At 34.3% G+C, this 11,060-nt stretch overlaps 1 non-coding gene across 1 annotated transcript; it reads left to right on the forward strand.

The window, feature by feature from the left end:
• Positions 1-10,978: 10,978 nt before the first annotated feature.
• Positions 10,979-11,060, forward strand: TRNAS-UGA. The gene has a single exon. It is a non-coding gene; the product is annotated as a tRNA-Ser (tRNA).

An 11,060-nucleotide genomic window follows, 5' to 3' on the forward strand; every position in this document is an offset into this window, starting at 1 on the left:
TCCCCATTGTTCTTTATTTGATGCGAGTGTAGGGAGCAACCCTTCATTTATTTGGCGTGGGATTATGGAGGCTAGGGGTGTGGTTGAGAGGAGTTATCGTAGATGCATTGGTGATGGGCAGACTACAGTTATTGGCTATGATCCGTGGTTAGTGGCAGATGAGATCCCTTTGTGAGTCAATTTATTCTGCTCCAGTATCTTCCTTATTAAATGCTCAAGGCACAGGCTGGGATACAGAATGTGTTAAGGATATATTTAACACAAGAGATGCAACTATATATTATTCTAAATATTCCACTAAGTATTCGCAGACCATCTGATGCATGGGTTTGGAGTGAGGAATCCAAAGGTATTTATTCTGTAAAGTCCAGTTACAGACTCTTGACTGGGGAAATTCAAGCTCAAATGCCATGGAAACAGATTTGGAACATGCATGTGTCACCAAAGGTGAGAATGTTCTGTTGGCAGCTTGCTTCCTCAGTTTTACCAACCCGTGATGCGTTGTTGACTAAGAATATTTCTTGTGCTTTGATGTGTCATATGTGTGGCCAGGTGGAGGAAACTGCCCAGCATCTCTTCATGGATTGCCATCATGTTGCAACAGTGTGGTCTCACATGGGGCTGCCGAATCATACTCAAGGGCAAGGTAATGTGCAGTGGTTGAATGCTTTTTCCAGTTACTTGTGTTGCTTAATGAGGAATTAAAAAGGTTTGTTGGGCCGGGCTCTATGGGGCTCTGTACCACTGTTGTCAATTTGGCTCTTTCTTTTCTTTCAAATTGGAGAGCCGCAAAGGAGAAAGGGCAGAGTGCTACGGAGACTATGTCTGGACATCCGCGTTGGAAACCACCGGCACCAGGTCGACGTACTCAAAATGAATACAGATGCTGCATTTGATGAGGGTAATAATGCTATGGGTCTAGGCTGTGATGATGGCGGACGATTCTTGGCTGGTAAAGGAGTTCGTCTCATGGGACAATATGAGGTTAAAGAAGCTGAGGCAATTTGTATTCGTGAGGCTCTCAGCTAGTTGAAGGGGACGGGTATGGGAGACGTGGATGTTGAATATTGCGACTCTCAATTAGTTTATAATGCTTTACGTTCAGACTTTTTATTTCTTGTTTTGGTTTTGTTATTGATGATGTTAAAGAAGTAGCAGCCACGATTGATGGTGTTGACTTCTATTTTGTTAAGTGATCTGCGAATCGTGCTGCCCACATTGTTGCTCGGGGAGCCGTTTCTTTGTCAAGTTGCGGAGAGTGGTTTGACCACCCTCCCTCTCATCTTGTTGATTGTCTTCTCTATGATATGAATTAAGTATTTCTTCTCAAAAAAAAAAAAAATTATCTACATCTACAATTTACATACATACATACATACGTATACATATATACAATTTTAATAAGAACTAATAAAGTTAGGGTTCTAACGCGCGAAGAAAAAATGTTTGTGGTAATTATTTACATAACAAATGGTTCATAGTATTTTTATTTTAGTAATTTTTTATGATTTTCCTTTTTACCGTCCATTATATTTTTTCTTCCCTTAAATAACCCCACATTCCGTTAATATAAATTTTAGTAACGGAATATTCCATTAACTTTTAACTTATTAATTAATTTCTATAAGAAAAGTCTTAGGTTCGACCCACATCCCAATCACAGTTGGCATAATTGTTAAGCATATACTACAAATATCAGAATATGTTAGAGTATATTATTAAAAAGTGAGTACCCCACCCTATTACTCTTATTAAATTAAATAAATTAGTAATTACAATATATATATATATATATATATATATATATATATGCATTTCTTTAATTTAGAATTCAATGTTTACAATGCCTTTATTCAAAAAAAAAATTATATTCATTATCAAAAAAAATAAAAAAGAGATATAAATTAAAGAAATGCATATATATTACATTTATTTTAGTGACAATTATAATAAACCTCTCATATATTATCTTGCATTCATATACTTTAAATTATCAATTTAAATAAACAAATTCAACATTCAATTATATATGCATGAGCATCTCATATATAATCTTATATTGATATATACTTTGAACTACTTATTTAAAAATAAACATTAAGCATTATCATATTCGCGCAATGCGCGTGAAAAAATGAGTAGTTATATATTTTTGTAGTGTTGTTGCCTTATAGTGTATCATCACTGTCAATGCGAAAATTTTAGATATTAATATTTATGCATTTAAAAAAATTGCAAATAATCACTTAATATCTTTTTTATTTACATGTTTCTCTTGCATTTCATGTCCAATGTATTCTTTTAAAAGATTATTGTTTGCTCATGTCTCTATTTCTTGTTTCTTGTTTGTGTTATCATAGTACATTGCATCTCAATATTTTGATTTTTATATTACTCCATACATTTTTTTAATACTACATATTCCTTTACCATGATTCTTGTATATATTACACTTATATCTCACGAGATGAGACTAATTTAATTAGATATTAATCTAACAAATTCGTTGAATAATTTTCTCAAAAGTATTTTTACATATTGTATGGATATTGATATTTGATCCAAAAATATGTGCTAGCCTATTACGTATCCGGCCTAGGTTTTGGATAATAAAATGAAATATACTTCTCAAAATTAAGTTGAGTGTCTTTGATATTGAAAAATATGTAATTAAAATTTAATATTATATTACTATCAAATATACTAATGGGTAACAATTATATACACCCACTATTATAAAAATCAACCTAGGCGGCCGCCTAAGAGCGCTAGGCGCCCCTAGGTGGAGGAGAATTATCCCCTAGGAGCCATCTAGGCGGTAGGCCGCCTAGGCGTCCAACTTGATCAAGTTGACATTGCTAATTTTTTAAATTATATATATACACGCACACGTGCACTATTTTTTTACATAGTCAACCGCCTAAGCGGTCTAAGCGCTAAGCGCTCCTTTATCGCCCGTCTAGCGTCTAACGCGCCTACTGCAACCATGTATACATCAAGGTCAAAAGATAAAACAAGTCAAGAGTACGTCTTGGTTGAAAACAAAACGGTCTTAATGAAGCTAACCAATCTTTACATCTAACGTGATAAATGAACAAAAGTTTAACACTCTTTTGGTCAAACAATTGACACCATATTATGCTAGCCTAATTTACCTTTTCTATGTAGTTTGTCAACTATTACACATGAGTAAAATTTATTTAGTATACATTCTCAGATAATGACTACGTTTTACCCTATCGTAAAAAAAAAATGGTAAAATATATGGAAAGTCAGCTCCATAAACAAACACTCATCCTTAGACGCAAAAAAAAAAAAAGTCAAACCATCTTTATCATACTCCACCCAATTCAACCCATAACCATTTGAAGAACGCAAAGTACCCATCTTTATGCCGGTAATGCAACAACACTTTCTTCCGAAACAAATGGATATACACGACACCTTCAGTAGATGGGCAAAATTTGAAAAAGACAATTGAAGGTTGAGTATAGTTTATTAAAAGATCCTGACACTCAGCCAACTATCATATATCGGGAAATGATCAAATAAGTCCCTAAACTTTACTCAAAAAGTCAATTAGACCATTAAACTTTTAAAAGTTACAATTAAACTCACAAATATGTTATTTTGGAGCAATGAAACCCACAAACCTGTTGGTGAGATATAATTCCAGGTCAATTAGAGTTTCGGTCAACTCCTACGAACCTCCGGCAAACATCCGACTAAATTCCAGCAAGCTAGGTCAAATAATAGCGACCGGCTCTGCTGGAGAAGGCGACCATGTTGGTCATCCTCTCCAGCAGTGGAGAAGGAAACCAACTTGGTCGTATTCTCCTGCAGAACGTGACTGGCGACCATCGAAAATCGTCAGTCGTTATTATTTGACCTAGCTAGCTTGCCGGAATTTGGTCGAATGTTTTTTGGAGGTTCGTCAGAGTTGGTCGAAACTCTAATTGACCTGCAATTTTGGAGTTTTTATTTCTGCAAGTCAAAATTTTTATGGACTCCATTAATTGGGAAAGAGTCATACTTGTGTGATACCGTCTCACGGATTCCTTTTACGTGAGACGGGTCGGTTCAATATGCAAATGTACGTAATACTTATACTGCAAATGTAATACTAAATCAGGAATAAACTGTTTAATTTGTTACTTATTATAAGGGAAAACATAATGCTTTTAAGGACAAATGTAATACTTTTATATTTTGATGCAAAAGCATTACTTTTTTCATCAAAATTATTATATTTTCCCTTATAAGTAATGCTACACATATAAAAGAAAATATAATACTTTTAATGAAGATGTAAAAGTATTACATTTTTTCATATAAGCAATAAAAATTTTATTCATGGTTTAGCATTACAATTGCTAATATAAGTATTACATTTCATCTTGACTTGACCCGTCTCATCGACAAGGATCCCTGAGACGGACTCATACCAGATTTTGCGAATTAAAAAAAAAAAAAACATGTAGGTGCGTGAGAGCGTGAAAGAACCTTTTTTATTATCTTTTTTTTGTCAATTTATTTTTTCTTTCTTTTTTCTTCTATTTTTTCTCATCTCTCTTCCATCTCTTTTTTAGTTAACTCTAAAAAAAACCTTTAAAAAATTTACACTATTGAGGTTGCTCTTACTAGAATACCCAATCGTGTTCTAAAGTCCTTTCAGTAAGAGGGCTAAGGAGTCAAAAGTGAATCATTAAAAAGTTTTCAGTTTCTATAATGTATACTTGTAAAATTCTTGTCACATATTCTAACTTTAGTAGAGAAAAAAAATATAATAAAAACCGTGACTCACTTTTTATTCTAGATTAATCAAAGCATGTTGTTATTAGTAATAATTTAAAAATAAAGTAAAAAGTGTCAAAGACGTCAGTGAACTTTTACATATTGTGCAATTGAACTATCGAACAAAAAAGTATGCAATTGGACCATTTAAAGCTCAAAAATTGTGCGAATAACATTTTTTAAAGTTTCTTCTAACTTTCCCTAAATATGATGTCATAATGTCAAATTATATATAAAAATTATTTTAATTATTATTTTTAAAAATTAAAAGTAAAAAAATTTAAATTTCTGAAGAAGATGGTTGCCTCCACCTTCTTCTGAAATTAAAAAAAAAATGCTTTTTTCTTTTAATTTTTTAAAATAATAATTAAAATAATTTTTATATGTGATTTAACATTATGGCATCATATTTAAGGGAACTTTGAAGTAACCTGTAATTCTGTAAACAATGCTATTTACATAATTTTTGAGTTTTTAATGATTTAATTGTACACTTTAGATGATTCAATAATGTGTAAAAGTTCAGTAAGAATACTTTTTCCTACATTTTAATGACTATTTATTAACTTGTTGCTTTAGTTGATTATTTGTAATTCAAAGTCACAATAATCATTCAATAAGAAACTTCTATCATTCTATCAATCACCGAGATTACATGCTAGCAAATAGCAATGTAAGACATGCATGAATTTCTTACATGTCATTATTCTCTATTATACTATATTATATTATAGCCAACTGAACATCAGAGACAAACAATTAATTATAGAGATTTTTTTGGAAATAAGTAATTATAGAGTTAATCTCATTTTTTGGCATAGATTTATAAGTGTCAGTTAACTTTTAGTCCTTTCTTATCAGAATATCTTCATTTGATTCTAGTATTATTGTGACCTGGTAATTTTTTGTCCTCCGTTAAAAAAATCATTGAAATGCCGTTAAATACCATACAAGGATGTTTCGATCTTTTTATACAAAGTAGGTTGACCCGTTATATTTTTTATGTTTATTTTTTGGAAAAAAATCTATAATTGAAGACCGAAATATTATTGTATTTAACGAAATTTGAATTTTTTTGTTGATAGAGGACCAAAAATTGATGTTGTAAAAAAAAGACTAAAAATAAATTAACACCTATAAATATAAGATCAAAATGAAATTAACTCATTAATTATATATTGTTATATTATTTTATTCTACTATCTCTAGAATTAGGCTTGACAATCTATCGTTTCAAACATGATTTTTTAACATTTGTATTTTGTTGTAGCTTGTTGCAGTCAAGTGCAAAGATATCTTGGCTTGCTATATCCGGGGGAGGTACATTCTTTATACATCATATAAAATTATAAGTCTCTGCATTTTGTCTTTTTTTGCACGCTTCATTTTTTTGACTGGAATAATTTAATTATTTTAGCATTCCTCATTCATTGCACTAAAGAATTCATATAGTTTGAACTTTAAGCTGCCTGAACAATATGTCAAGATAGTTTAATACCTCATGGAGTCATGGGTTAGTCGGTTACGAATAGTGATGTAAAAATCCCCATAGCGGCATAGCGCCGCCCGCCTAGCGTATCACCATAATCAGTGGTCTAAGCGGCCGGCCGCTTATGCGTCACCTAGGCCGCTTAGGCGATGACCATCCAGGCCTCCTAGGCACTGATGACTAGGCCGTCTAGTGGGTCAATTAACTATTGTTCTTTTTTTAAAGGTTATTTCATATGTTTTTTAGGTTAATATTTAATATTTTAGTATTAACTATTAAAGTATTAAATAGTTTAGAATTATTAGTTTCAAAAAAATTTAAACAATTTTTTTAAAAAATAAAAAATATACACAGAAACCTACCCGTTGATTAATCGTCGTCTAAGCGCCGTAGACGTTAGGCGCTTCCAGGCGCAAAAGAACGCTTAACAATTTTTTCAATCATGTTACCAAACCAATGTGGAAACTGACATGTTGTATTTAACAATTGAAATTTAGGACGAAGACCAGACCAAACATATTTTTGCCTATATATTATGTTGTATTTAACAATTGAAATTTAGGACGAAGACCAGACCAAACATATTTTTGCCTATATATTATTATCATGTGATTCATGTTCCTAAACTATTCTATGATTGTGGAAATGAAGGTGGCACAACCTTCAGAGCGCCAAGGTTTTGGCGGCTTGTCATTTGTGTGTGGGGGAGTTGCATGTATTACGGTGAGCATGCTCGAATTGGTCTATGCTACGTGTCATTTTTATGCATATAGTTTTTTGTCAAAAATTTGCATGAAATCATCTCAACGAGTCAAGTTGTAGATAATTAGGTGTATAAATATCACTGTTTTAATTATAAATAGAGCAAATTGTCATTTTGGTCCACTGACTATAGGGGTCCTANTGTTACCAAACCAATGTGGAAACTGACATGTTGTATTTAACAATTGAAATTTAGGACGAAGACCAGACCAAACATATTTTTGCCTATATATTATGTTGTATTTAACAATTGAAATTTAGGACGAAGACCAGACCAAACATATTTTTGCCTATATATTATTATCATGTGATTCATGTTCCTAAACTATTCTATGATTGTGGAAATGAAGGTGGCACAACCTTCAGAGCGCCAAGGTTTTGGCGGCTTGTCATTTGTGTGTGGGGGAGTTGCATGTATTACGGTGAGCATGCTCGAATTGGTCTATGCTACGTGTCATTTTTATGCATATAGTTTTTTGTCAAAAATTTGCATGAAATCATCTCAACGAGTCAAGTTGTAGATAATTAGGTGTATAAATATCACTGTTTTAATTATAAATAGAGCAAATTGTCATTTTGGTCCACTGACTATAGGGGTCCTATTAATTCTAGTCCACGACTTTCAAAAGTGTTAATTGCATACCATGACTTTTCAATTTGTATTAATTTTGGACACTCCGGTGAAATTTCCGGCCAAATGTCGTCGGATTCTCTTAATCCCACCGATTTGGCTTAATACAAGGGGCAAAAATGTAATTTCCACTATCTAAAATAACCCAACCCAAACCAATAATCCCAAACCCGGTTCATGCTTTGTCCTCCTGCGTGGAAGCGGAATTCGACCGGGACGAAGGCGGCGCCGGCCTCACGCTCTTCATGCCGACCGACCAGGCATTCTTGGATGTTCCGGCCTCGCTCCGATTCCAGTCCCTACCCGCCGAGAAAAAGGCCGTCGTCCTCAGATTCCACGTCTTGCATTCGTACTACCCGCTCGGCTCCCTCGAATCGATCGTGAACCCGGTTCAGCCAACATTGGCGACCGAGCAGAACGGCGCCGAGAGCTTCACCTTGAACATCGGTAGAGTCAACGGCTCGGTGGCGATCGACACCAGAATCGTGCAGGCGACGGTGATTCGGACGGTGATCGATTAGAACCCGGTCGCGATCTTCGGAGTCTCCAAGGTATTGTTACCCAGAGAGTTCTTCCCGATTAACCCAATTGGACTGAATAAACCTAGCGGCGGCGGCGGCGGAGTAGGAGGATTCTCAGGTGGCGTTGCTCAGCCGCCGGATATTTCTCTCTCGCCGGATAATTCTCCGGTCCTGTACAGTCCACCTTCCAATCTCTCTTCACCACCGGGATTCGGCGACAATCCCTCGTCGGATCTCTCTTCACCACCGGGATTCGGCGACAATCCCTCGTCGGCGGCCAGCAAAAAAGTAGCGGCGAGAATATTATTGGGTTGGGTTATTTTGGATAGTGGAAATTACATTTTTGCCCCTTGTATTAAGCCAAATCGGTGGGATTAAGAGAATCCGGCGACATTTGGCCGGAAATTTCACCGGAGTGTCCAAAATTGATACAAATTGAAAAGTCATGGTATGCAATTAACACTTTTGAAAGTCGTGGACTAGAATTAATAGGACCCCTATAGTCAGTGGACCAAAATGGTAATTTGCTCTTATAAATATTATAATATTTATCATTAGCAACAATTATTTTATCCTAAATAGCATCACAATTATTTTATATATAAATATTACTGATAGGGTATATACTCCGACCTCACTCGGTCTGGGTTACGGTCGGGAGATCGGACTACAGCTATGGATGGCCGATCGGCCCGGCCGATCGAACCCGGTCGGGAGTCGACTTCGGTCCGTAGAAGTGGGCCCGTCACGACCGACACGTGCGCCTCCCCTCTCGGGCGGAGGGCTAAGTTGTTGCATGACCGCCACGTGCTCCTCATGCTGAAGGCCCGGATCATCCCTTTTCCCTCTTATAAATACCGCATTTATGAGGAGAGGGAGGATCTTTTGGTTGATTCTTGACTAAGCCTTGAAGGGAGCTCGGACAGTAGGAAAGCCCACTACCGACCCGCCGAGCCCTTCGAGCCCTTTTATTCGCATTGTAAACCGGGCTTGGATCCTTTAAGGAATAATAGATCGTATTTGCCGTTTTAGCTTCGTATCCCGTATTTTGCTATATCAATTACAATATCGATTAAAAGTAATAATTTATTTATTTCAAATTGATATTAAATTTTTTATACTAAGTATTATGATTTTTATTATAAGTAATAAATAATTATTCTAAATTTAACTTGTCTCACGAATTAAGATCTGTGAGACGGTCTGCATATATACAAGTGTGACTTATAGTTTTGGTTCAACTATCTAGACTTTTAAATGGTTGCTTGAATTGAATGAGAAAGAAGGAAAAACTCATTTTAATGACACAATTAAATATATCAGCAATCGATATAAAAAAAAAATTAAAAAACAATTTCAGAAGAGGCAAAGACCTTGTGGTCAAGTGACATAATTATGACTCTTCCGAATTCACATGCTAGTATCCTACACTCTAACAGAGTCAACAGTACTAAAAAGAAAAAAAAAAACTTCTCCAAATTGGAGTTAAAAAATACTTCTCCAAATTGAAGTTAAAACATTATCATACATCATTTCAGTCTGTATGGACCAAAGAACAAATTTATAATTTTATGACTTGTGATATGAACGAAGAAGACATGTACATACGGTATAGTGTGGCTTAATTGTTACTGAGTATCATATTTTCAATGAAGTAGAATGACCGTTATTGCATGCATGGGAACTAAACTTGAGGGTGTGGAGTGGACCAAAGCTAACAAGTTGACAACTCAGCCGGTTTCACACCCATGGCGTGCAGATAGCCACAAAATGAGACCAACATTATCTGCTCACAATTCCAAACAATAACTGATAGTATTTCCATATCTTAGGCTGACCACATCCTGCAATTATCTCAATTGCAAGATAATGAGTAAAACAAAAATTTTATATATATATATATTTTTTGCAACACTAAAATGGCAGCTTTTGTCATTTTTTTTTTTGCTTTATATTAAAAGGAGCAATTTTATGTAATTGACTCACTTTTAAAAGGCGATTAGAGTAGCACGGTGTAGAAAAAATAGTGAATGAATTACAAATTTAATTTGATGATATAGTAAAATCACTTTTAAAATTAAGAGAGTATTTCAGGGATAATATTAGTCTTTAAGGCAAACTCTATATCATTCGGCATTTTTTTTTTTTTGGAGTTTAGACCACATAAATGTCCACACCTATGTTTTCTTTAGAGTTAAAATAATTTCATTTTAGGTCCTATATCTGTATTTGTCATTCCACTTTTAGTCTTTTATTAAAGCATTCTCTGCCAGTCCTAATATTATTGTGGCATGATCATTTTTAGTCATCCGTCAATAAATCTATTTAAATGATATTAAATACGAAGATAATTTGGTCTTTATATACAAATTTGGGTGACCAACTATATTTTTAAAAACACTTAAAAAAAATCTTAATTCACGGCTAGAGTCTCATGTCTTCTTCAATTGCAATCCACGTCTCCGCAGCAATGGAATGATATATTTAAATCTAGGGCCAAAAACATAATTAACACTTAGAACTGAATAGACTATAATTTTATCTCATATTTAATGTCATTTAAATAGATTTGTTGACGAAAGACAAAAAATGATCATACCACAATAATACTACAACCAATTAATAGGGAATGTTAAAAAAAAAATAGATTAAAAGTGGAATGTCACCTATAAATCTTGGACAAAAAAATAAATTAACTATTTTCTTTTTTTGGTAATGAAGTATGATGAGGCATGATCAATTAAGGATAATACTTATTAACATCAACTACAAAACGCGAATGTCGATATGTCCGAGTGGTTAAGGAGACAGACTTGAAATCTGTTGGGCTTTGCCCGCGCAGGTTCGAACCCTGCTGTCGACG

This window comes from Ipomoea triloba, chromosome 1 (assembly GCF_003576645.1).
Source record: "Ipomoea triloba cultivar NCNSP0323 chromosome 1, ASM357664v1".
NCBI classification, from domain to species: domain Eukaryota; kingdom Viridiplantae; phylum Streptophyta; class Magnoliopsida; order Solanales; family Convolvulaceae; genus Ipomoea; species Ipomoea triloba.